Below are 24,588 nucleotides of genomic sequence, written 5' to 3'. Positions count from 1 at the left end.
ATAAGACTGATCTTCCTAGAATTAAATTGGGTTTTAAACAAAAGGCAAATTTAAAAAAGAACCTGTGTGTCATTTCAAAAGTTAAAAGCAATCTTAAAATAATTTTAATAAGGAGAGTCTTATAAATTTTCTTCAAGACAACTTCAAGCAATTGATTTTCAGTGTGTGCAAAGAATTTCTAATGAGATTAACAGAAGTTTGCTTCTAATTGTTCTGCTTTTCACCCATTCCCAAGGGAATTTTTAGAGAATTTTTACTTGACAAGTGCACCTAAGAAAATAATATCCCTTAGAATAAGCCCGCATCACTACCCACTCATCTGAAAATCAATTAATATAGCTTTGCCAAAACTGCAGAGAGTGACAAACCTGGTATTAACCCAATGCTAATTTATACTGACCTTACTTTATACTGTCTCTTATATATTACAAGAAAAAGTCATCCCACTTTCTTTTATCAGCATAATCCTACTATGAAAATGTTTCGCCTCCATATAATACCAGTATTTTGGAAAAGCTGACCAGCAAGATGACTGGTTCACAATACATTAATTAACTTCAGTTTGCACAATGTAGAATTGTTGGAACAAAAAGAATTCCCTATGCAATTGTTGCTTTAGTTTAGTCTGTTTTCCCCTAGTCAGAAACAAAGATTCAAACAAGAGTATGAATATTTATCATTTCCTGGCCCTATGTGAGTTGGGGATAAGCCCTTTGCTGGAGCAGAAGGGAGCTCTGGTTTGCAGCCCTGGCTTTTCTAGGCTCAAATTCTGCCATCCCAAAGGAAAGGCATGAGCAGAGAAAAGGAAACCTCAAATAATAGTGGCTGAAACAGGGTGATTATTCTCTAGGCATAAACATTGGTTATGTGCTGGAGAACTGGGAGAACAGGTCTGATCATATGCATATGAGATTAAAAGCATACATGGCATATTTTCTCAACTCTAAATCTTACTATATTTTAATCAAATTTTAATAATGAAATGATTTAAAATATTGCCAGATGAAAAATCCATTTACCTTGAAAATTACCAGTTAATTAGAAACTTTCTAAGATTTTAGTAATTTGATCTCATGCTACTTAACATCACAGCCTTCAGATTTGTTCCGGCACATTAAACAACAAGACATCTGGAGATGTGAACACAAAAATGCTTTACACTGGTGTCAGGATTTGCCTCAATTAGCTTTTGTCTAAAACAGGTCTCTCTCTGCTCATGTGCATTTGCTTTTTTTTCCCAAGGTCTGACTGAATGAGTCAAATCATTATTCATGGAATCTGTCAGACTGGCTCGGCACAGACACCCACCAAAGCCATTCTCAGGGTACAGATGCACAAGGACAACTTTCCATGTCAACAGAGCACAAGTGAAATAACAGACACATCATGTGGAAAGACGCTTAGCTAGTAATTTCAAAAAGAGAAATTAGGACTCAGAGGAATAGTAGACAGGTTTCAGGAACTCAGTCTCTAGTAATCAGATTAAATTGCATTTGGAAGCAGACCCACTCTTAGCTATGTGCAGCATGTAGTTGAAGGAAGGGTTCCTCTGTCAAAGCTGATTAAAACAATGATTTTCAAACAAAATAACATATAATGGAGCAATTTCATATGAAAATGAAAGCAAGAACTGTGTCAGTAATATTCCCCTCAATCATGATTCAGAGGATAATGTACATAGAAAGTAGTATGCATAAGGACAAACATTCTTCATGGCTTAAAATGCAACCAAATTGGGACTAGATAATTTCCTTTAAAAGAGATCTGAGCTAGAGGTAAAATATATTTTAGCATTCTAGACTAATACAGTGTCTGCACTGGGATACTGCTGTGCTTCTGTTCCTTGACAATAGAAAATATGAGAGGGAACTCAAAAGAGAAATATCTCTGCCTTTATTGGGAAACATCAAAATGAAAACTAAAAGCAGAATACCAGGTGATGTAAGCTGGCATGTGCAGCCATGAAGTCATGGGAATATTTCAACCACCCTGAATGACATAAATATCTAAAGTGAGTACTAAGAAGTTAATTTTTGAACATTTAAAACCAGAAATGTCAAACCATTCGGACACATTTGTAGATAGTTTTCTAAGCAAAATTTCTGATCAAATAAGAATCATCTTGGTAAAAATATTATTTTCCTCTTACTGCAAGCAAGGGAAGTGAAGCCTAGTTTTTATATTTGTTATGCTACAGATGGTTATTTAATAATTGTCTGAAGAAAAAACCTAACAGAGATCCATTGTCTTTCTCTGATTATCCTGCCTTTTACAACTATATGTGCATACATGTGTTTGTGTATATACATACACTGTGTGTGTGTGTGTATATATATATATATATATATATATATATATATTAGTACATGCATAAATATATGTAAAAATACACACACAGCAACATCAGCTTCATACCAGAACAATGTTCAGACCAGTGTGTCTCAGGCTAGAGTCCCCTGCATCACTTGGAACATCCATTCCAGAACATTTTTCCACATGCAAACACAAAAGGATGTGCAAAATAGGTGCTCAAATATCAGGATAAATTTACCAGTTATCAGACCCTATTCCCCAGCCTAAAATTGTCTACCATAGCCAAGCACTTACACTGAGGAGAGTTATCCATACATTCCACATAAGTATCAAGTGCTCTAGTAATAGAACTGTTTCATATTTCTACTGTATCTAGGAAGTAGTCACAACTAACTGTACAGAGTCAGCTCGTTCAGATCTTAGTGTAGCTGAAAATGAAATTGTGACAGTGAGTGCTGTTTGTGAAGAGGGGCTTTCAGGCATATCAAACAGAAAACCCTCAGAGATGTGGTGTTACAGAGAAAAATGAGACCTTTGCCGGTGTCGAGCCATTTGTCGGTGAGGGGAGACTCAGACATTCAATATGAGTGATAAGAAAATTCCGTTTATTGAAGAGAGCATCAGACACTTATACAGCAAGTAATAAGCTTATGAATATTCTGTAAGCTAAGCAATCTATTTGTTAAACTATACTATCAACTCTTCCTCATTCCTTAGGGGTTACATGTCTCTTTTCTCATGTCTCTTTCACTGTTTGTTATCCTACCACAGCTAGGCCCAAGGACACTGCTATCTGTGCAGGTGCAGGACTTGGAATTAGCCATGGTTTTGTACTTTTCCATTTTCTAGCAGCTAAATTCCCAACAATGTGGGATATTTTAATCTTGAAAACTAGGAAGAACAACTATTTGGGTGTTCTCTGAAATACTGTGGTGACTTAACTAGAGATATTGGAAACCATAATTTTGAAGTTTATTATCTATTGTGGGAGCTAGAAATAACTTAGGCATTGCTTTAAGCATGTCATTTAGTACCTAGCATGCTTTTTTGATCAAGTTCCCCAGTTGCACAAAGGAATGATAGACATTACCTAATGCACTTCAACTTTGTGTCAATAAAATGTCAGAGGTGACGATACAAACAGATTATGTGACAACGGGAGGTAAACTGAGACTAATACTGCAAGAATTCTAAAATACCTTTGTTAGACACCTAAAAGAAGATGTCAGAAAGTAATATGGAATTAAACACTTAAAAGGTAAGACTCTCCATATATGGTACTGAGATGGATCCATAGTATTGCACAGTACAATAAGTCAGTATTCTTGGGCAGTTTCATAGTCTGAGCAGTGACAGACAGGAATGGTTTGAACATATTCCCCAAAACAAAAGAAAACTATGATGGTCTGTAAAGAACCACCAAAAAAAACTGTGACAATGCAGAGATTCATCCACAGCAGAATTTCCAATCTCCATCAAAGATGTTTCAGGTTCCTTTATTATCAGAAGATCCCTGGGATTAGTGTGAATATAGCCTCTTCACTTTCCTGAAAGCCAAAACATCAAAGGAAAACAGCACACAAAAGGAAAAGATAGAGTATGAGAAAAGCAGTGGAGGTAGATGTTTAAAATAGTCAGGTTAAAAAAAAAAAGAGTGTTGAATCTGATGTGTTATTGTTTTTTACTTAGTTGCATTTCCTTTGTAGCAGTGAAATCTTGTATAGAATGATATTTTCTGAATTTTAAAGCCATGTGTTGGTGCTTTTTGTGTCTGTTTCAAGGAATGGCAAAAATAAAATTAATATGTTTAAATGTAATTAATTTTCTCAAAGAAGTGATTCCAACTATTGCAAAGGCGACAGAGAGTCTTAGTTGACTTTCTCTAGAAAAAGTTTTTGCAACTCGAGCTAACATTACAAAAGATATTATTATTTTTATTCCTCTTAAGAAAGTGAGAAAGAAAGAACTGTTCAATTTGGTTTGGTTTTACCTGATTTTTATAGAAATCCAAACTGTCCTAACTTGCTAAGCTGTGTACAGTAAGCCTGGGAAGTTAGTACCATTACTGGATCTCAGTTTGGTTTCCCAGGCAATATAGGTAGTATTTGAGATGAAGCTGTATATTGTCAGTGCTCTCCTTCTCAGAGGCATGAATTTGGGATTATTTTTTTTAATCTCATTGAAAACTGCTAAAAAAAGGAAAGCTTCCTGTACCTTAAAAGGTATGTTTCCTTTGACGCCATATCATCATCAGGCCATATCATCAGGAGTTAGAGAAAACCAAGGCAGCAATATACTTCTGTGGGGGAGGTGTGTGGGAGCTTCTTTTAAATAGGTTACAATCCAACATTGTCCTGCATGTAAGAAGCCTTTATCTAAAAACACCTACTATTATCTAAATTCAGAGAAGCCTTTATTATGCACCCACTATTATGAAGGAGAAAAGCAAATAAAGAAAAGGCAAAATTTTCAATGCCAAGAGAATCCAAATTAGAAATAAATTTGGAGGAAAAAACAAATATAAGAAAGGTGTTTCACAGATGTCTGTAATCTGTCCCGAGTAGTACTTCTTTTGATGGTGAAAGCAACCTTTTTTTCCTGTCCTTCCCAATGTTAAAATTTTACATTAAAATTTTAATTTTAATTAATTAAATTTTTTTTTAATTAATTTAATTTTTAATTTTACGTTAAATTTTTTTATGATTATATTTTACACTTATACAATATCTTTAGAGAAATTAGGGTATTTGTTAACTTGAAAAAATCAAACAACGTGGTAAAGCTTGACAGTAACTAAGAATTCATCTATACAGAAAATAGGCAATAGGGCAGCTGGAAAGCAAGAGAGTGAATATGCAGTCAAAATAACGAGTTGCTTTTTGTTTTGCAATTCTCACAGAATTCTAGAGAAGGTAACTTAAAGTGGAGTTCGTGGGATGCAAGGATCAAAAAGAATAAGATTTAATAGAAGATTTATCCCATCCATCTCCATCCCAGATCTACAACAGCTTTTTGTTTACCTAACCTTGTCCATTGCAAATTTGGTTTTGTAAAATGGGAATGATGACACTTAGATCCTGCCTTTTCTCCTCCTTTTCTGTCCAGTTCTTCTCTTCAGAGCACATATTTTTTAGAGTAAGGATTCTCTTCTATTGTCATTCACTTACAACACCCAGCATGATAGGTGGCTGGTTTGGGCGCAGTGATTTTAGCATTACTGCTGCAAACAGATGTGGTGACAGAAATGATCTTGCCCTCCCAGACAGGGAGGTGCAGATTGTCAAGCATTGTCATGGTGGGTGCTGGAAGTGCTCTTGATGCCAGTCTAATTAATGACTGAACTGGCTGTTTACAGGCACTTGTGGATATTTGTGATGCTGCTGCCTTAATTCTATTGAAATCAGGAAACTCCAAAAATCTTATGAGTTTTAAAGGTTAAAAATTATTTACCCAGTGCACAGGTAGGCCTCAGCAGTATAGCCTTCATCTATTGAATTTATTATCATGGTAACATCGCATGACCGGTACAAGTTAGATAAGATGCTTTGAGTCCTTCCTACATGACCAGGCTCTCTATAAAAGGAAATCCAGGTTCCATGCCTCAGGTCTCCTGAAATTCAGAGATGTCCAGAGATATTTGTACGGCTTGAAATCATGGGTATGTCTCAGACTCAGTAATTCATCTACAATCCAAACTCCCCAAAGCATGCCTTCTTAGCTCCCACAGTGGCCAATGACTGTGACTAGGTCCCAGCATGAGGCCTGAGGACACTTTCACCATTCCACTCCCCTCACATTCTGTCTAGTCCTCAAACCTCCACCCAAAGCTCACAACTCTCTACGGCAGCCTGGCACTGCCTGAAACACCATGTTCAGTTGAATGTCCTGCCACCTAAATTGAGGCTGTTCTAAAGTGATATCACACACCCAAAGGGAGAAGTTGCAGCCCACTTTTTGCTTGCAAAAGCCTTCTCACAATACCCTGTATCAAAATCCTAACACACAAATGGTCTCATCTCTGAGAGATGCATAATAAAATTTACAACCAAGTACTTTTATATGAGTCTCAATCAGTTTTGAAAATGACCAATAAAGCAAACTGTTTGAAAAACATAGTGCATTTGAAAAAGAATGCAGGTAGAATTTGGAGATGAAATTTCATGTAAAATGCGTATGTAAATAGAGATAGTAAATTAGGTGCTTGATTATTGGATTTTATTTTGGTAAAAAGTATTTGGGACAAATTACTTATTAGTCTTTAAGTGATATGATATAGGCACTATTGTCTAATGAGAGAGTTTTAATTGCTAAAAAATGCATTATTGTTACAGCTGCATAAAGGATTATTTGCAAGCAAAATCATAACCAATATTTGCTTGTGTTTCAGTTTTACTCTCAAATAATTTATACGGTGATTCATTTTCACTGTTCCACTCCATTAATAGTAAAAAGGAAGATGACTGAAAAAATAATCATATTTCTGCCTGGAAAATAAGTATTTCATACAAACTGTTGACAAATGCTGCAGAGAAATCCACAGCCTCATTTTTTTTCAGTGTAATCACACTTAAAATGCATCTTGTGTTCTCTTGCCTCCAGTGTGATTTGACTGGAGTGGTGATGGATGATAATAAGACAGATCTTGTGAAGTTCAGACTCTGTACCACAAAAGATATCAAGAGCACTTATTATGATGACATCAACAGAGTCTTTTCAGACATACTTAAACAAAACAATCTGCAGGGTATTCCAATTTTCAAACATGATCTACAAGTGATTTAAACAAAATCTATTTCCTGTACCAATACATGTAAAAATATGTGTATACACATAGAGAGTATGAGAATGTAAGCTTCTGATAAATATTGTAAACATATAGCTATAATATTTGTAAGAACATTTTTAATTCATAAAAATAATTTGATTACTAAAAAAAGAATAAATTGACTAATAGATAGGCTATTGGGGGTTTTTAGTTGACTGTTTTGTTTTCAGGACAGGAAACCTAGCTTCAAGCTGGCATGACATTCAAGTTTTCACATTGAAAAGCACATTTTGAGAAGTCAGGATGAGAGTATACATCAATGAGGTCCTGAAGTCACATAAGGAAGCACTAATACCCAGGACAAAATATGTGTGATGCACCAGAAATGAGTCAGTTGTTGTTGGTCTGTTACACAGGCACTGAAACCACAGTAGAAGTACACTGCCATGAATGGAGTCAGTCAGATTTCTCACAGGTATTATTTCAGGTACTTTTCAGAACTCAGCAGACATTTTCTTTTATTTGAAAGCATCTCACAGAGATGACAATGAAGAAAACATTGATGTTCATGAGCCTTGCAACTGATGGTCAGAGTCCTTCCCTCACAGGTTCTTTCAGTTTTGTAGAGATTTAGTGTGAAGACATCTACTTTCTTTCCCACTCCTGTTTCTAGTGGGAATTGGAGCCCCTATATCATGCAGGAATAAAGATTATGGGGCAAATCTGAGGATATTGGGCTGCATTGTTTTCAAAATACAGATGACTGCAAAGTTCTGACTTCAACAGAAATAATAGAATATATAATAATAATAACAATAAACGTGTAATGGAAATTATAATGAATACCCTCTCTTGATACAGTCCAGTATGTCATGCATAGTTCAAATGAAGGCTGATGCGTAAGGTCAAACAGAACCACCATGGAGTCATTGACCCAACCCCCTTTTTCAAGCAGGGTCATTAAAAAGCGCATTTCACAGGACTGTATCCAGACAGTTCCTGAATATCTTCAAGGAAGACTCCAAAATCTCTCTGGGCAACATATAATTCACACAGGTTGGCTGCAATCAGAGATCAAGAGATCTAGATGAGCTGATCCAGAATAATGCCTGAGATAAAACAAAACTGATGGACTTGTCCTCAGTATATCTAAAAATTTCAACTTATGAGGCTCCTTTGCAAAAGGTTTGTGTTTGCCTCCAGACTTCCTTCACCAAGGATGCCCTTAACCAGCCAGAACTCAGGGCAGTGCCATCAATTTAAGTAAAAGTAGGGAAAGGATAAGATTTTCACACTAACCATGTTATGAATTTTACCAGTTGGCTTCTCAATGAAGATGATGTCAAGTTTCATAGCTTACATCTCCCAAATACTTATGTGAGTGGGTCCAGCAGCCCCAGCTGCAGTGTGCCAGAGAAAAGGCTTGTGAGATTTAACAGTCCCTTCACTTTTACAGTTGCTGGATGATAAAATGCATAAAAACAATCGTCTGGTCTCTGCACTTGTGTTAACATAGTTTTGTTCGACACTTTATGATCTAAAAGATAATCCAAGTTTGGAATACAATAACTTGGGAAATATTTTTTGTTTCTAAATGAATGATGTTTGCAGTCTCAGAAGTCACAGACCTGGGATTGCTTGTGTATCCTGATTTCATTCCCACTAAAGAGCCTGATAAGTGCCTCCTGAGAAAACAGTTACACCAGCACTCACACATGTAGACAACATCAATTACTTCTGTGCATCAGAGTCAAGTAACACAGGTAACCTTTAGCTTAAAAGTGGGTGGCAACCTTGTTTCTGCTTAGTTTCTGATTTACCTGTGGTTACCAGAGTCTTTCTTAGCTTAGATTCAGAAGTGAAGTCAAGTATGCATTGAAAAATATCTGAGATACCAAAAACTATCCAAAAAATATATCCAAAATGTATTCAAAAACTCCAACTAAGAACAATATCAGCTTATGGCCCAAACACATTTTGAGGTATCAGAAGCTTTTCCTCCAGCTCTTAGGGGTGGTGGTATGACTGACTTCAAATCACACACCTGCCGGGAATGTTTAGACCAGAGGACCACAATAAACTTACTCAGAAGACAAACTTGTCAAAAAAGATTCTGCTTTGGTATAAGGGCACAAACACTGACTGCTTTGATATACTGATCTGTTCCCTCTGTGCCCAATTACTTTCTCATAAATGGATAGCAGAGGAGAAACTCCTTCAGGAAACCTTGGTTACCTATTGCGCACTCTATAAACAATACTATAAAGCTGGAAGGATTGGTAGAAATGTGTGCTGCCACCACACCTTCGATTCATGAGCTGAAAGCTGGTGGCCACATCACATTCTAATGAAGAAAGCATCTCTCCACTTCCTGTAAAAAAGTGAAATTGGAGCATAAAGGCCTTGTGACTTTTCTGGCAGAGATATATCATTGACAAGTGCGACTCAGGGGGTTTTAAACAGCCAGGGTACTGACAAGAAGTTAGATGTGGCAGCTGAGAAATTACATTTAAGGTTTTCATTTACTAGCACTGTGCCTGACATGTAAGTATGTATGACCTTAAAGGAATGATGTGAAAAATGTATTATGGGCTGTGTTTTATAAATTATGTCCACCACAGTGAGTAATGAAAGATTCTCACTGGGAGCCATAAAAATTATTCTGGTACAGCAGATGTTTAAGTGAAAGAAAGATACAGGAAACCTCATCATGGAATAGCCTGTCCAAAGGGAAAATTTATTTTTCTCTCTCAATAATCTCTCCAATAATCTTATGCCTCATACTAAATGGGTATCATCACTTTATAGGTCCACATTCTTTACACAAGACTGCGTGCCTAGTTGTGTAGAACTGTTAGAGTCATTCTTATGCAGACTAAGGAGCTGATCTCAGGAATGTATGTTGGCGATGAATTACAAAAATAATTTATGTGCTGTGCAAAAATCAGAAATGGGCCTGGTTCTGAAACATAGATGAAGGCATACTGAGCTCTTTCTTGTATCTCAAAAGAAGCAGAAAGTGCACAGCTAGAAGTCCTACTCTTTATTTCAGTCTTCACTTCAAAAATCAAAAGAATCACTGTGTCTTGGAAAAGAAATTGATGTGATGGCTGCTGGGATACTTTCTCAAGCTACAATTTTTCATCAGGTTGCACTCTTATTCTGACACCCACAGGACATTAAAAAATTATTGATTTATACTGGGAAAAAGATTTCTGGTTTTGTCACGCTGTATGATTCAGTGGGTAATCCCTAGGAAATAAAATATACTTGTATTTTTCTTTGCTGCTAATCCTACTGCATAACATAGGTTAGGTTAGTCTGTACCTATGATTTGTGCTCCCCGGTAAAGATTTAGCTGTTCTAAAATAGTTTTAATACCACTTAATCAACACTTTCAAGAAAAATTTATAATATTCAGGGAGATTTTAATGAATTTTTGGCTCAGTGAGTGCCAATTATTTTGTTGTCTGTGTGTTTCTTCAGGAGGGACATGAAAAATATTCCTGTGACTAAAAACAGTGTAGAAATCACTGCATATTTTTCCAAACATCAAAATAATACATGCAAACCTAATGAAAGTTGAATTTGAGAGGAAAAACCCCAAATCCTTGTGACCGCCTTTAAATTAGAATAAGAAAATTTCCAGAGCTTGATAAGAGGTCTTTTAAACAGTTCAGCTAAAGCAACAAGGGTTATAGGTAGAAAACAAGAAAGAAGGAAAATAGAACACCTGGTGTTTGTGTGTGTCATTCACAGAGAAAGTTTTGAAATAAGTATAAATATTTTCCTGGGGTAATATCTCATGAAGTTTGGTTTATGGGATATTGAGATCATAAATTACTGGAAAATATTGCTTCAAACCTTCCTTTTCCAAAAAGTGGTTTCCATTGCTTTCTCCATCAACTCTTCACTTCTCCTTTACCCTCCAGTTTTCCTTACGAAAAATAAAACAGCCCATAAAGCAAAACACTTTTGCTGTAATGCTTAGGTCAATTGATTTAGCAAGTCGCCATCTACAGCCAACACACTACCTTTACATTTAAGAAATCCCTGGGAAATCCTTCCAGGCTGCTGCTGTTAGCATGGACATGGTCAGCATAACACCTTCCCAAGGTTTGGATGGGCCGAGCATGGGCAGGTGCACATGAGCTACTGCCCATGGTGCAAATGGATAACTCTGCCATTCACTACTGGATATTTTGATTATTCCCTGTGTTTCCTGAACCTCTCTATAAGTGATTGATTCCTGTGCACACAGGGGAATGTTTTCACAAATGACTATGAAAGTCTGGGAAATTAGTTAGCTTGGCCAAATGCAAAAAATTTAATTGAAACTGCCATGTCCACTGACATCCTCTAGAAATCAAGTTGCAAGGTCAGCTATTTTTTCTCATAAATATCTAATCAACAAATATTCTTGTAGAGTACACTCTCTATATTAGGGTATGTTAATAACCAGAGTAATTTAAGATCAGAAGTAGTCAGATTTAGCAGTAATAAAGTTAGCTTTAGCTGTAGAAAAGCAGTAATAAAGTATTAATAAAGTATATAGCTATCAGTAATAGCCTAGAGGTTATATATCTATGTGTGTGTCTATGCATACATGTATATATGTAAGCATATACACATATGTGCAACTGTATACACACCCCATATGGTCCAGGATACTACTAATGGAAAAAATATTGCTTTGCATGTTTGCATACATGTAAACACAAGTAAATGTACACTGGGTACATAGAAATGTGTGCCCAATTACATTCCATACATCTGTAAACATTTACATATATGTGAGAATGTTTTTGTGGGTGCATACACGCACAGTGTACATAGAGGATATATGCAATAAAAATTGGTGATATTTTAGGAAATTGTTACAAAGTTCATTTCTGGTGACAAAGAATCTAACTTTGATAGTATATGTAAATGAGTTTTGCTTATTGTTTTACTTGGAAGTTACTTTCAGTTGCCTTTTAATATTCTACTGTGAAGTTGTTGACTTTTGATGTCAGTTCATCCAAAATGGAAGGGTCAGAAATGAGGAGTGAGTCACTTTGCTCCCTATGACAGGTAGCTGTTAGCAAGTTCTGCTCCAGCTCAAAGAGAGAATCTTTATTCTATAATATGATCCTATGGTTTATATATTTCTTCTTTGGCTATTATATGTTATCTTGCACATCCTGAAAAAGTCTGATAAATTTTGCAATCCTTCTACCTGTGGGTTCAGTATTTGAATCTTTCCAGCTGCCTATTCTGCAATTTAAATTACATTGTATGCTTTTTAAATCTTGGAAATGTGCTTTTGACCACAAGTTGGAAAAATATAGTAGAGAAAATCCAATAACTGAAAACAGTAACAAAAGTTTGCTGTAACATTTCCTTTACTTGCAGAAATTCCAGGTTATTCAGGTGTATAAAATATACTTTTTGTTCCAACACCTTTAAAAATTTTGTCACAGCTCTTTGGTGCTCCCTAAGTTTTGCTTATTAGAGGCTTAAAGTGATCAATTATTCTTAAGATAAATTAGAAGTAAATTTAATCTAATATTAAATTAAGTAAACTTAATTAGATTAATTAAATAGTTATCCAAATAACAGGTGAAAACTGAATCCAAAATTTTTAATAATACATATTATGAGTATTACTAAATTTTTAGTATAAACTATGTTTTACATTACTACTTTAATTTTATTTATAAATTGACTAATTGTAAATGGACTCCTTATAAAGAATTTCTTAAGGCTGAAAATTAATTCCATTTTCACCCATGGTATTTTACTATTTCTTCCTTGAAAATTATTGTCTGTGTTAAAACCTAGCACTGTTACCTAGTGTAGCAGTTCGCAAAATTTCAATGTCCTTAACTCTCTGCTATAGCAACTATGTAGAGTATAACCAAAGCACTATTGAGTCAGGGATCTTCATTCAACCTGATATGGACTGAAAAAATACAAATCTAAGTAGTTGGAATTTTGTGTACTTAGAATCAAAAAATAAAAAAGTCATATTAAGAAATAATGTCAAATTATTTTTCAAATTATCAAAAGAGTTTTCAGATTACATTCTAGAATGGATTGTCTTTAACAATTAAGGTCATTTGGCCACTGATTCTTATTTAACCAACAGTTTTTCCTGAGAGTTTCCAAAAGCCAAACTTTGAAAGTCATTATGCAAATGTACTGACTCACAGGATTTGTTTAGTCCTCCTTTTTAGGGAGAACAAAATATCTTCAGGACTTGTAATTATTGAGAAATATCATCAATTGCAATTCCCTTCACTTCTAAAGCAATATAATAAAATATCTTCTTACTTTGTAATTATGCTAGGAATCTCTGGATGCTTTGTTTTATTTATTCAATTCCACCATATTTTAGTGCATGTTTTATTAAAGAGCAAAATAATTACATGCTTTTTCAATAATGAACTGCACTCACTAAATATTTTAATGTTTGATTTCAGGAATCAAAAAACAAGAAACTTTAAATTTTAATTGTTATTTTTCTTTTAAAGTGCATTTACAAAGGGAAAATTCTACAAAAGCAGAGAGCACATTCTTCCTTATTGTAACCGGCTATTTCTTGTAGATATAACAACTTGCATATTCAGAAATAAAATTGCTGGAAAGCATATTCAAAACATCTTAGAATCTTTGTGGATTTTGATTGGCTTAGGGTCTTTTTAACAGTAGTTTTCACTGACATTTGTTATTAAGTCACAAAGACTGCAGTTTATTGTAGGTCTTTCACAACACACTGTAGGCGAGAGAACATTTTTGTGCCATAGTAAGGAGGGAGTCAACCAGATTCTTTACTCAATAGTTCACCTGCATGTGTCCTTTACAGAAATTTTGGGGCCCAGTAGGCATTCCTCCTGATAAATTTTCATGTCTATGTTTACTTTCAGCGTGTCTGACCTCCTGAGTGACAAGGCCAGGTATTTTTCTCTTTATTGCTTGACATCTGTTTTTTAGATATGAACAGTGTCTAAAGAAATACTTTTGATCTATATTCTCATGGAGCTATGAGAAGAAAAAGGATAGCAGAAATGAACAGAGATGAGATGCTTCAAGTAACTTCAATAATTTATGAAGGAAAAAAAAGCTATATTTGTTGAGTCTAGACACAGCAGGAAGTTTTTTCAGATCCAGAGAAGGGGAAAAACAGATTTCATGGCTTTATACATAAAACCAATTTCATGAGAATATGTTTTTGACAATGTTCCATTTAAATGGATCTCCAGTTGCTTATTTTTTTCATATGCAACTCACAGTAGCTCGTTGAAAAGCTTTCAGAAGTCTGCCAAGAGGTAATCCTCTCAATGGGAGTTAAGAAACAGACACCTAAGCTCAAGTATTTGTTACATTGGAGATGCCTCTGAAAATCTATAAAGCATTTTCCTTCCCCTAATGCAAGATATATACCTCTGATCACACACAAAATTTGAATCTCTAACCTTCATGCTTGTGATTGCGTCACTGTTCAAACTATAAATAACATTAATATTTTCTAATTTGCAATTAATCTAAAAGGGAAAATGCCTTTATGAAACGGTATCACAAGTGGGTAAAAGTTTGTCACATAAAATTACAGAATTTAACACATTTTAAGAAATGTGTGTTCTCACTAAAACTACCTGCTCTGAATAGAAAGCAACCAAATAAATAACACAGCCATATGTTATGAATAGGAAGGGAACTAATGAATATGTACAGATCATTAATTTGAAAAAAAAAATTAAAAGAAAATAACTCGGGGCTTCAAAAGTGAATTATTATTATGTATCATTTGTAAATTAGCATGGCTTAACTGTTGATAAATTTAGTAGATTTTTTTAACAATACTCAGTAATTTTACTTCTAAGAGAAGATCTACAGAATTTTTCTGAACAGGTAGCTTACCAACTGTACAAAACTTGAGAGAGGAGCATCCTCCTTAGCCAATGGGATAATAATGCTTGTGAAACGTGATGTTGGCCCACTTTTTCACATGAGGAAAGGCACCTTAGCTGTGAGGCTCCCAACCCACAGAACTTCCTGGGTATGAATCTTGCTTTGGTTGTGAAGCTGTACCACACGAGAAGACTTTTTTTTTACAGTACATGTTCTACAGCACTGACTATACATTATCATAGCAGTGCCAAGCTCATCTCTTAGGGACTTTTTTACTGCCTCACTGTTTTTGTCTTTTAAAGCAAGAGGAGAACCTTTTGTTTCATCCCAATATCTATTTCCACTTATTTATAGAAAAAAAAAATCCTTCTTCTCAGTTATTCTCAGCTCAATATCACTAGCTATTATCAAGCTATACAATATATGACTTTTAGGTCAATTTTTTCAAAAATATATCCTCAACCCTAAATCTTCCAGGGTAATCTGCCACCCACATGACATCATTGCTTGCACCACGGATCATTTTTATCCTTCATTTTTCACCTTAACATTAATAAACTACAGAGAAACCATGACAAAATTTCCACTGATCACAGTCAGGGTTACAACAAGCAGTCAATTGCTTATGTATTGGATCTCTGTGGAAAGGTTTTAGCTTCAGGTCTGGTTGCTGTGCAAAGCTACGAGAAGTTTTCCTTATGTCCACTGGAGCCAATACCAGCTGGCCCCCCACTGGCCAAGACCCATCAGCAATGGTGGTACCATAGTTAAGAAAGGGGGAAAAAAACTGCACAACAGTAGCATCAGCAGGAGAGGAGAGAGAAAGAGCCCTGCAGACAGACACCAAGGTCAGTGTCAAAGGAGGGGGAGGAGATGTCCCAGAACCAGGACAGATTCTGCAGACCATGGTGAGACAGGTAATCCCCTACTATAGTAGGAGTCCTAGCAAAATATATGTATTGTATAAGTGGCCTTGCTCCAATCCTAGTTGTTCTAAATGGGCTGCAGCTGTGATGTCCTTCATTGGGTGGCAGCTGTGGCTAATGAAGAGAACTGGGATAAAAGGGGGGGTGGGTTAGCCAGTCAGGGAGAGCCTTGGAGGAATCTTGATGAAGAAGTAGGAACACCACTGTTGTGAAGAGCTGTGTGTGAGCAAGCTACCCAGAAGGTATGGGACTCTAGAAATATGAATACAACAATTGGTGACCCCGATGTGATAGAAGATAGGCCAGCTGAGAGCTGGGACTCTAGACATGATAACAACACCCTGCAGCTCATGGAAGTCCACTATGGAGCAGGGATGCACCTGTAGCCCATGGAGGGCCCCTCACTGGAGCAGGTGGGTGCCTGAAGGTGTCTGTGGCCCCATGGGAAGAATACACTGGAGCAGGTCCTGGCAGAATCTGTGGACCATGGAGAGAGAAATCCACACAGGAGCAGTTTGGCTGGCAGGACCTGGGACCCCATGGGGGACCCATCCTGGAGAAGGCTGTGCCTGAAGGACTGCATCCCATAGAAGGAGCCCACACTGGAGCAGGGGCAATGTGAGGAGTCCTACCCCAGAAGAGGAGGGAATGTCCATATGTGACATTGTTTGCATCTCCCATTCCCCATTGCCCTGCACTGTGGGGGAAGAGGAGGAAGAGAAAATAGGGAGTGAAGCAAAGGTTAGCAAGAAGGGAGGTGTGTATAAAAGGAGTTTTTTAGATTTGGGGTTATTTCTCATTATCCTACTCTAATTTGTTTTGCAATAAATTAAATCAAGTTTTCCTCAAGTCCAGTCTGTCATGCCCGTGGTGGTAACTGGGGAGTGATCTCATCCTGCTCTTATCTGACCAATGAGTTGTTGTGTTTCCTCTCCCCCATGCAGCTGAGGAGGAGAGTGATAGCACAGCTTTGGTGGGCAGCTGCCTCCAACCAGGGTCAACACAGCACAGTCTAAAATCATTAGTGTATTTATGTAATTCCTCTCTTCTTCAAAGTGCATCATCTTAACTAACTACAGGAATATTCATGCAAATTTATCTATTAAATGGGGTTAGAGTCTCTTGTGATGGATTGGTGATTCAATGCTCTCTACTTTTTTTATTCCTTCTTGGGGCATTCAGTGGATTCACATTTACTATTCTCTTCCCCCGTTGTCCAAATCCTCCCTCCTCTCCATTCCCACCATATTTTGTTTTATGTTCTCATGCTTTTTTTGTTCATATTTCTCTTACTCCTTATGTTCCCTCTACTCTGTACTAAAATTCTTGCCATATGTTATTTTTTTAAATTTTATTCCCCTTCTTCAGGACAAGAACAACATCAGAACTCTGAGGGGAGGTGAAGCTGAAAACACATTGTTTTGCTCCTGAGTGCTGTGTCTTTAGAAAAGAATTATGAAGGTCTTATTTATGCCAGCAGGGAAGTTCTTGGATTTTCATTACTTACCCATTTGATTAAGAAAGCAACATTTTAATATATATTTTCTCTTTCTTTGTCAGTTAGATTACTCTCCCTGTCCACTTTTTCTCCATTCTCTTTCTAAGGAAATTCTAAGATCACCCATCTTATTTCCCAACTCTCCTTCTGTCTCCAGTTTTCCTTCTCTGGTCTCAGAAGAAATTTGCAAATGTAAGATGATCTCTCAGCCATATCAAAGACCAATAGTTGCAGCCTGTACCTAACAATGAAGTTATCTCACAACATATATTACACAAGAGCATTTGTCCTGCTTTAATCTATATTGTAGTAATTTCATTCTTCAAAGAAATTGTTCATTTTTCTCATGTATTTCATATTGCTTATCTTTTTGACATGAAACTAATTAGTGTAAAAATATTTCATTAAAAACATATCTGCCTGTCTCTTAAATTGATGTGAACAGGGATGCAGTATTTAAAAAGAATCCTGTGCTTTGTTCCATGCAGTGATCTGATGCCTCATTAGACTGAGCCTCTCACTGTGCCTCTGTGAATTCCTTGCAGTCTCATTATGCCAAACCAGGATCCATGAAGCCAAGATGAGGAGGACCCTGACATGCTAGTCTCATTCTACTAGCACAGAAGAATACAAACCTTTCACCAAATATCTCACAGTGTTAAGAGAAACCTGTTGGTGACACAATGAAAATGGAGGAAGGAAAACAACACTGAAAGGTTAAGTTCCAGCATTTAGAGCCTGTTATAGAACTGAGAGATCAAGCTCAATGCCTGCTGTTCAGACTGGATTGGTTCAGAACACAGTGCTGAACTTCTCTTGAGAAAAAAGTCTGCATGGAAAATATATGTTTGAATTTTTTCACTCATTATCTGCATGAATTGAAAGAGAGATTTATAGGAGAAACTGTGGCTATCTTTCACATAAGGGACTGTACAGACTGCTGTAATTGGACCTGTGTTGAGCTGAAGGATGGACTACATGGCCTCTGGTGGTCCCTTCCAATCCTTCACACCACCCTGTGAACCTAGCAAGTGCCATATTCTCTCATCAGAAGCTGAAAATATTTATTGGAAACACAGCCTTGTCTATATTGACATGATTTGTATTGCTGTGTTCCTGCTAAGGACCTGTTCTGAAGGCCATTAATTACCATTATGTTCAAACTACCTATTAAGCAGAGTTAGCCAGTGAAGTCAGACTTGCACACCACCAACACCATGAACCCTGACTGTCACAAAAACAATTTACGTCAGGGTGACTATCTAAAAGGGAGTGCCCATCTCTATATTGTGTTTCATCTCTATCAGATCAGATATAGATGTAGTCAGGCACATTAATTGCAAGTTATATTTAGTTCCCCCTGAATATAAGAATGGGATTTAAAAATTACCAAATTCAACATGCCAAAATTTGCTGTGAAGTTCATCCTTTACATTGCAAGTAGATATCCTCCCCCAGCAAAGACTGAGACTAGCTTCTGTAGAATACTCTCATTCTCTTTTCATACAAGTTTTAAATGTCAGAGCATAATGTCTGCTAGATACCTACTGGAAGAGATTAGCTGCTGTTCATTTAGATCTGTCACAAACAGATGTTGTTTCTTCTTTTTTTTTTTCAATTAATGTTTTCCTTATTTTTTTCCCAATTTAGTAGGCAGTATCTATAAAGCATTTACTAAGTCTTCAAGCTATCAGATTCAAGACCTCTGTTTTTATCCCTTCTCTAAAGTTCTTTTCAACTTAGTTACAGTGATGTTTTACTTCATATTCAGCTGTGGCTTTAGCTTTAAAAAAGATTATAGAGAGATAAAGTGAGTGAAATTGTGCTGCCAGAAGTCTGAGCTATAACCAAATCTTTCAATCTTCATTAATTGACTATTTTATGGTCATAACTAATGGTGCAATGGCTGAGAAAAAGGAATAGTGAAAAAATAAGTAAGATTTATCTATGAAATTAAATAGCTGTTTTAAAGACGTTTTAACCCTACGCTATATGTTATGTAGAGAAGCAATGAAGCACATTCTGTTTAAATATGTATTTTGTAAGAAAAAGCTCTGTGGAATGCTGAAATTTCAGAGATGGGGGAAAATGATTGAAGATCCCTGTCTTAGACATCTTGATTGACACATGAGAGATGTCAGTGATCTTATTCTGTGGAAATTAGACTCAAATCAATAAATGGTTGAAGTTCCACTCCCAGATGCTTTATTCATGACAGGACAGCTGAGCACAAGGGCAGAGATGATGATCAATATTTCTGACATTAGAAGGTATTATATTTGAAGTAGAGGCACAATTCCTCACAGATCCCTGTTCACACTTATGGGAAAATCCCAGCAGAAGCTTTTCAGATGTTTTCCATTAATGCTAACAGGGGAGCACAGATCAGTTTGCCACGCTTGATTCATTTATTTGGCAGCAAGAAACTCCTGTGATAGAAGCATCATGTCATTTTCCCTCATGTCTGAGCAATTGCCCAGGATACTTTGCGCAAAATCCCATCTGACAAGACAGCCTTCTCACTGCTTTCTCCGAATGAAAAGTCCTACAGCAGAGCGCAACTGCTAGATCTAGCTACAGCAGTGAAGCATTTTACAAGAAAAATATTATACATCAGGAGTAACTGAATATATTAGGCATCATGAGACTGTTAGCAATTATATATTGCACTGTAGTTCTCAAACAAATGCGACATTTATTTAGTAGGAATGAGGCAGCACAATAAAGTACAGTGCTTATCATCTTGTGATAAACATGCTCTGCTTTCAGAGCTGTATGGAATTTTAATTAGAGAGCTACTAACACAGTGGGATCATCTTGTAAGGAGACATTTGACAGTCTTTGGGAAGAGGCAAAAATGTTATTAAGCCATTTTTTTTACCATGATCATTGTGTCTTTACTGCATCTATTGGGAAGAGAGTGAAGAAATGTTTGATTAATAAAGAAAAGAACTCAAGGAATTTGCTATTCAAGAGGGTTATACTATTTTGGGGAAAGTGTTGGGTCTGGAAAGTAGTTTGTTTGAATAGATTTAACTGAGAGTCTTCACACTGGGATTACTACAGGTTTGCAACTCTTCCTTTGGACTACTAATTGATAAAATTTTATAATTCATTATACAATTATGTTATATTATATTGTATAATTTAATATTACATTATACTATTATATTATACTATTATGTTATTAATTCATTCTACTTGTCTCCTCTGGGAACATAAGAAGTTGGTAAATTAACCTCTTTATTACATCAAGTTCTTTCACAATGTGGCAGGGTTGTAGTTACTTTCTCTGTTAAGGTCTTAATATAACCCATATGGTTAAATAGATTTTGTATATATATACAACCCACAACTATTTTTACTGCTTTATTTCAAGTCCTGTTTTCAAACATAGCTACACCAGCTGGATTATAAAAATCATGGAGTCCTTTATTTTAACCTCCATAGGAACTATTTCATAGAAAAACAAATCTGTTATCAATTTCCTCTGAAAATATTTGTGTGAAGATTTCAAAAACAAACATCCTAAAAGCTCTTTTAAAAGTATTTTTAATAATCAGTAAAGTATTAGAAATATACTTCTCTCTTTATCATTGATAAACAAAGAGTCAATTAAATCTCTGCAACTGTTGTGAAGGAAGAACTTCACACAATTCCCATGATACATTTTTCAGAAGTGGGATAAGATTGTTCATGATTAATATAGGACAGCAGTATACTATAAGCTATTTTTACCTCCTGGCTAAGAATAAATATACATATTAAGTACTCTTAAGTGTTCAGATAATTAAGAGTCATTGACAGCAAACACCACGTAAGAAAATTGTGGGAGAGAGTTTCAAACACTTTACCTACTTTTGGCGTTAATTGGCTCCAGCTGTAACACAGGGATGTCACAGTGCTGAGCGGTCAGGATGCTCCTGAGGACATGACTTCATTCAATATGTAAAATCTTTTTGAAATCTGGTCCCAAACTTCAGACGTCTGTCTGCGTATGAAGAACTTAAGTCCCATTAAACTGCAACAGGATGTGAGTGCCAAACTCCCTAATTTCTTTTACTTGTTTCCACAGCTTTAATGTGATGACAACTTTTAGTACTTGCACTTCCCTTTCACTTGTTTCTGGTCTGGCACAGAGTAGCTTTTTGCAGCCTCATAAATGCAGGCAAGGTCTTGTGAGACTTGTCAGGCTTTGGTTATAGGTATTCTAGAAACACATGGAATATGGAAACTGCAGCACTTTCACATTTGCACTGCCACAACTTGAACAGTAGAAATACATGGGCAAAATACCCCTGCAGATGTATTTACAGGGGGCAGTTTGCATCAAGGATATCTTTAAACAGGACAAAACACCACCTAGATATTAGTGCTGATTCCATCGTGCTGTGAAATTGACTTCAGGAAAACAAGTTACCATCAGTCTCAGTTAAGCTACAGTGCAGGCATTTGCGCAAACTTGAAATCACACAACAATTACTCTGTGCTCTGGAGCACTGATTATCCAACATCCATTTATTATGTTCTATGAGTAAAAACTGAGAAATGCATGCAAGTATCCCCCAAAAATTCATCCAAGGGACAGACCAAAACATTTTTACTGATACTCTTAGCAAAATCAACAGCCCCTCAGTGCTTCAGAAGGTTATTTAAAAGTAGAATACAATATGCAATGTCCACTCTCAAAATAAGCATTGGGAACACTAGCTCACTTCCAGGTATTCAGAATCTTATGAATAAGAAAAAAGGATTTGCTTCACACTGAATTTATTCAGAACTCTTGCACTGGTATGTTCATTACCATCACAAACTTTGAAGAATATTTCTTTTAAGCTATTTAATCTCTTTGTCTCTGTTCATTTTGAAATTATATAGAAATTATCCAAGTGCAGAATACAGAAATGCATTACCAGAGTAATATAAGCAATGCAGTGTAAACAACCATTTCAGTTATTTCTAGATAATACACTTTTCCTTTTCTTTTCAGACACAAAAACTTCTGCATAAAACATTAAGCACTTTTAAATTATTGCTCTTCTCCTCTGCATAGTTCTAAATCTGAAGAACAGGCTTTCAAGGAGACCGACTGAAATATCTCAGTTTAATCACAGCTCAAGAAAGCCATTTGTGTTAAGTCCCTTTTCACATTTTTTGTTCTTTGTTCTAACACTCACTTATTGCATTTTATTTCAGATTAGATTTTAATGCTTTTGGCAATACACCTTACAAAGCCCAGAAAATGGAAAGTGCTGGAAATAAACCAGCTACAGCTGTGGAATGAGTTTCCTGAGAATTTAGAACATGGAAGGATATGCTGCAAGATCCTGATTTCTATGGAAATTCTCACAGTTTCATTACTTTTAAAACTTTTAGCCAACTTCTCCAGCAGTAATACATCTAATATAACCAAAAAAAATGTAATATTCTTTTGCAGTACCAGTGCTCTCAATGCTGCAAAAACTATCAAAATTACATTCTTGTGATCAGACTTATATGGTCCCATTGATCCAACCTGAGACACACCAAGCTCCATCCTCTCCTCCCTACTAAGGACACTTCCCTCATTTCTAACAGACAGTTGTATCTAAAAGAATGCAAAAAAATTAAAAGAAAAAGAGACTAAAATCATGTCCTTTATTCTAAGTCAAGACTAATATATTATGCAGAAACATCACTGTAGCTATGAAGATACACAAAAGAATTCTGCTCTTGCATGGTGTGCTTTGGGTCCAATTTGAGATTGCCTCAAAAAGATTTGCTCAGATGAGACACCAGTCTGGCACTGGCACTGGTCCCTGTGCACGCTTTCAGATCCAGGTTACTAATGAAATCCAAAAAGTGTGCATGTACCCTCCCACCTGAGAGAGAAAGGTGCAAAACTTGTAGGCAATGCAGTTTACCATGTGCCCACACAAACAGGGATACATGCTGCAAAGCGAAGACACTAAGCAGGGATAACACACCTGACTCTTCCTTTCTCAGTGTGAGCCAGCAGAAAATCAGGCTTGTATGCTTTCAGGAAGAAATTGATATCCCTAATGTTTCAGCATGAAAGTGTTCACTCTCCATCCAGGGAGAATTAAAACAATAAATTTTATCTGTTATATTTTTTATTACAGCCTTGGAAAATAAAACAGCAATTAAAAACCAGGCATGTATAACAACAGGACAACCTGCTCAAGAAGATGCCTTTAGTGTACACCACCAAACAAAAATATTATAAGCTGTTTCAGGCAAATATCATGAATATACAAGCTCTGACTTTTCATAAACCTATAGTACACTGCAGATTTACTGCTGCAAAGGAGAAAACAGACTATACCTGAATAGGTAATGAATACCAAAACTCCATTAAATATATAATGGTGTGAACTGTGTAACTAATGTTTCTGATTTTTACTTGAAAAGAAGCAAGGAAATATTTTATTAGATATGAATGTCAAAGTGCTTTTCATTATATGAGTACTTAAGGAAGGCTTTGATCAACGGTGTAGATGATGGTGAAATAATGTAAGCTAAGGAAAGCCCAGACAGTTTGCCCAGAGTAACAAAGTGTTGCCCAAGGAGATTATTATTTTGCTGATGCTTTTTTTCAGTAAAATCTAGAGGAGTGTTCAAGTTTCTGGATTCCCCAGCAGTACAAACTACGACTGCTGCCATCAAAAGTGGACTTGGTCTGGGAGGTGACAACTGCTGTATGGGACTCTACTGAGAAATCCCAGATCCAGCTCTTGTGGCAGCTGAACCTGGAACAGCCGATATTTCTTAGCTGTCTTTATGCATCAGGCAGTCAGTCTGCAGGCCTGTGGCCTGGCCAGTACACCTGTAAAAATATGGAGAATTAAGATTATTTAAGATTATTTAGAGAACTAAAGAGAAAGTAAATAATGAATATCAGTCAACACATTCTTATGGAAAAAAAGATCTTTTCAAACAAATGTGATATCCTTGGAGGGGATTTCACTTACAGCATGTAAGGACATAATAGAGACAGACACAAGCAAAACCAAAGCATTCTTCTGCTGCTTAACAGTCTGATTAAAAAATTAGTAGACACAGCATCCATGAAAAAAGCATCCATGAAAAGCATAAGTTTAATAGATTTCAATATATAGAAGCAATGATGACAAAATTCCATTTTTAAAGGGGAATCATCATAAAACGGATGTACTTCTAGCATTTACAGTACT

The sequence above is a fragment of the Zonotrichia leucophrys genome, chromosome 3 (assembly GCF_028769735.1).
Source record: "Zonotrichia leucophrys gambelii isolate GWCS_2022_RI chromosome 3, RI_Zleu_2.0, whole genome shotgun sequence".
NCBI classification, from domain to species: Eukaryota; Metazoa; Chordata; class Aves; order Passeriformes; family Passerellidae; genus Zonotrichia; species Zonotrichia leucophrys.
This window is presented reverse-complemented; position numbering follows the sequence as displayed.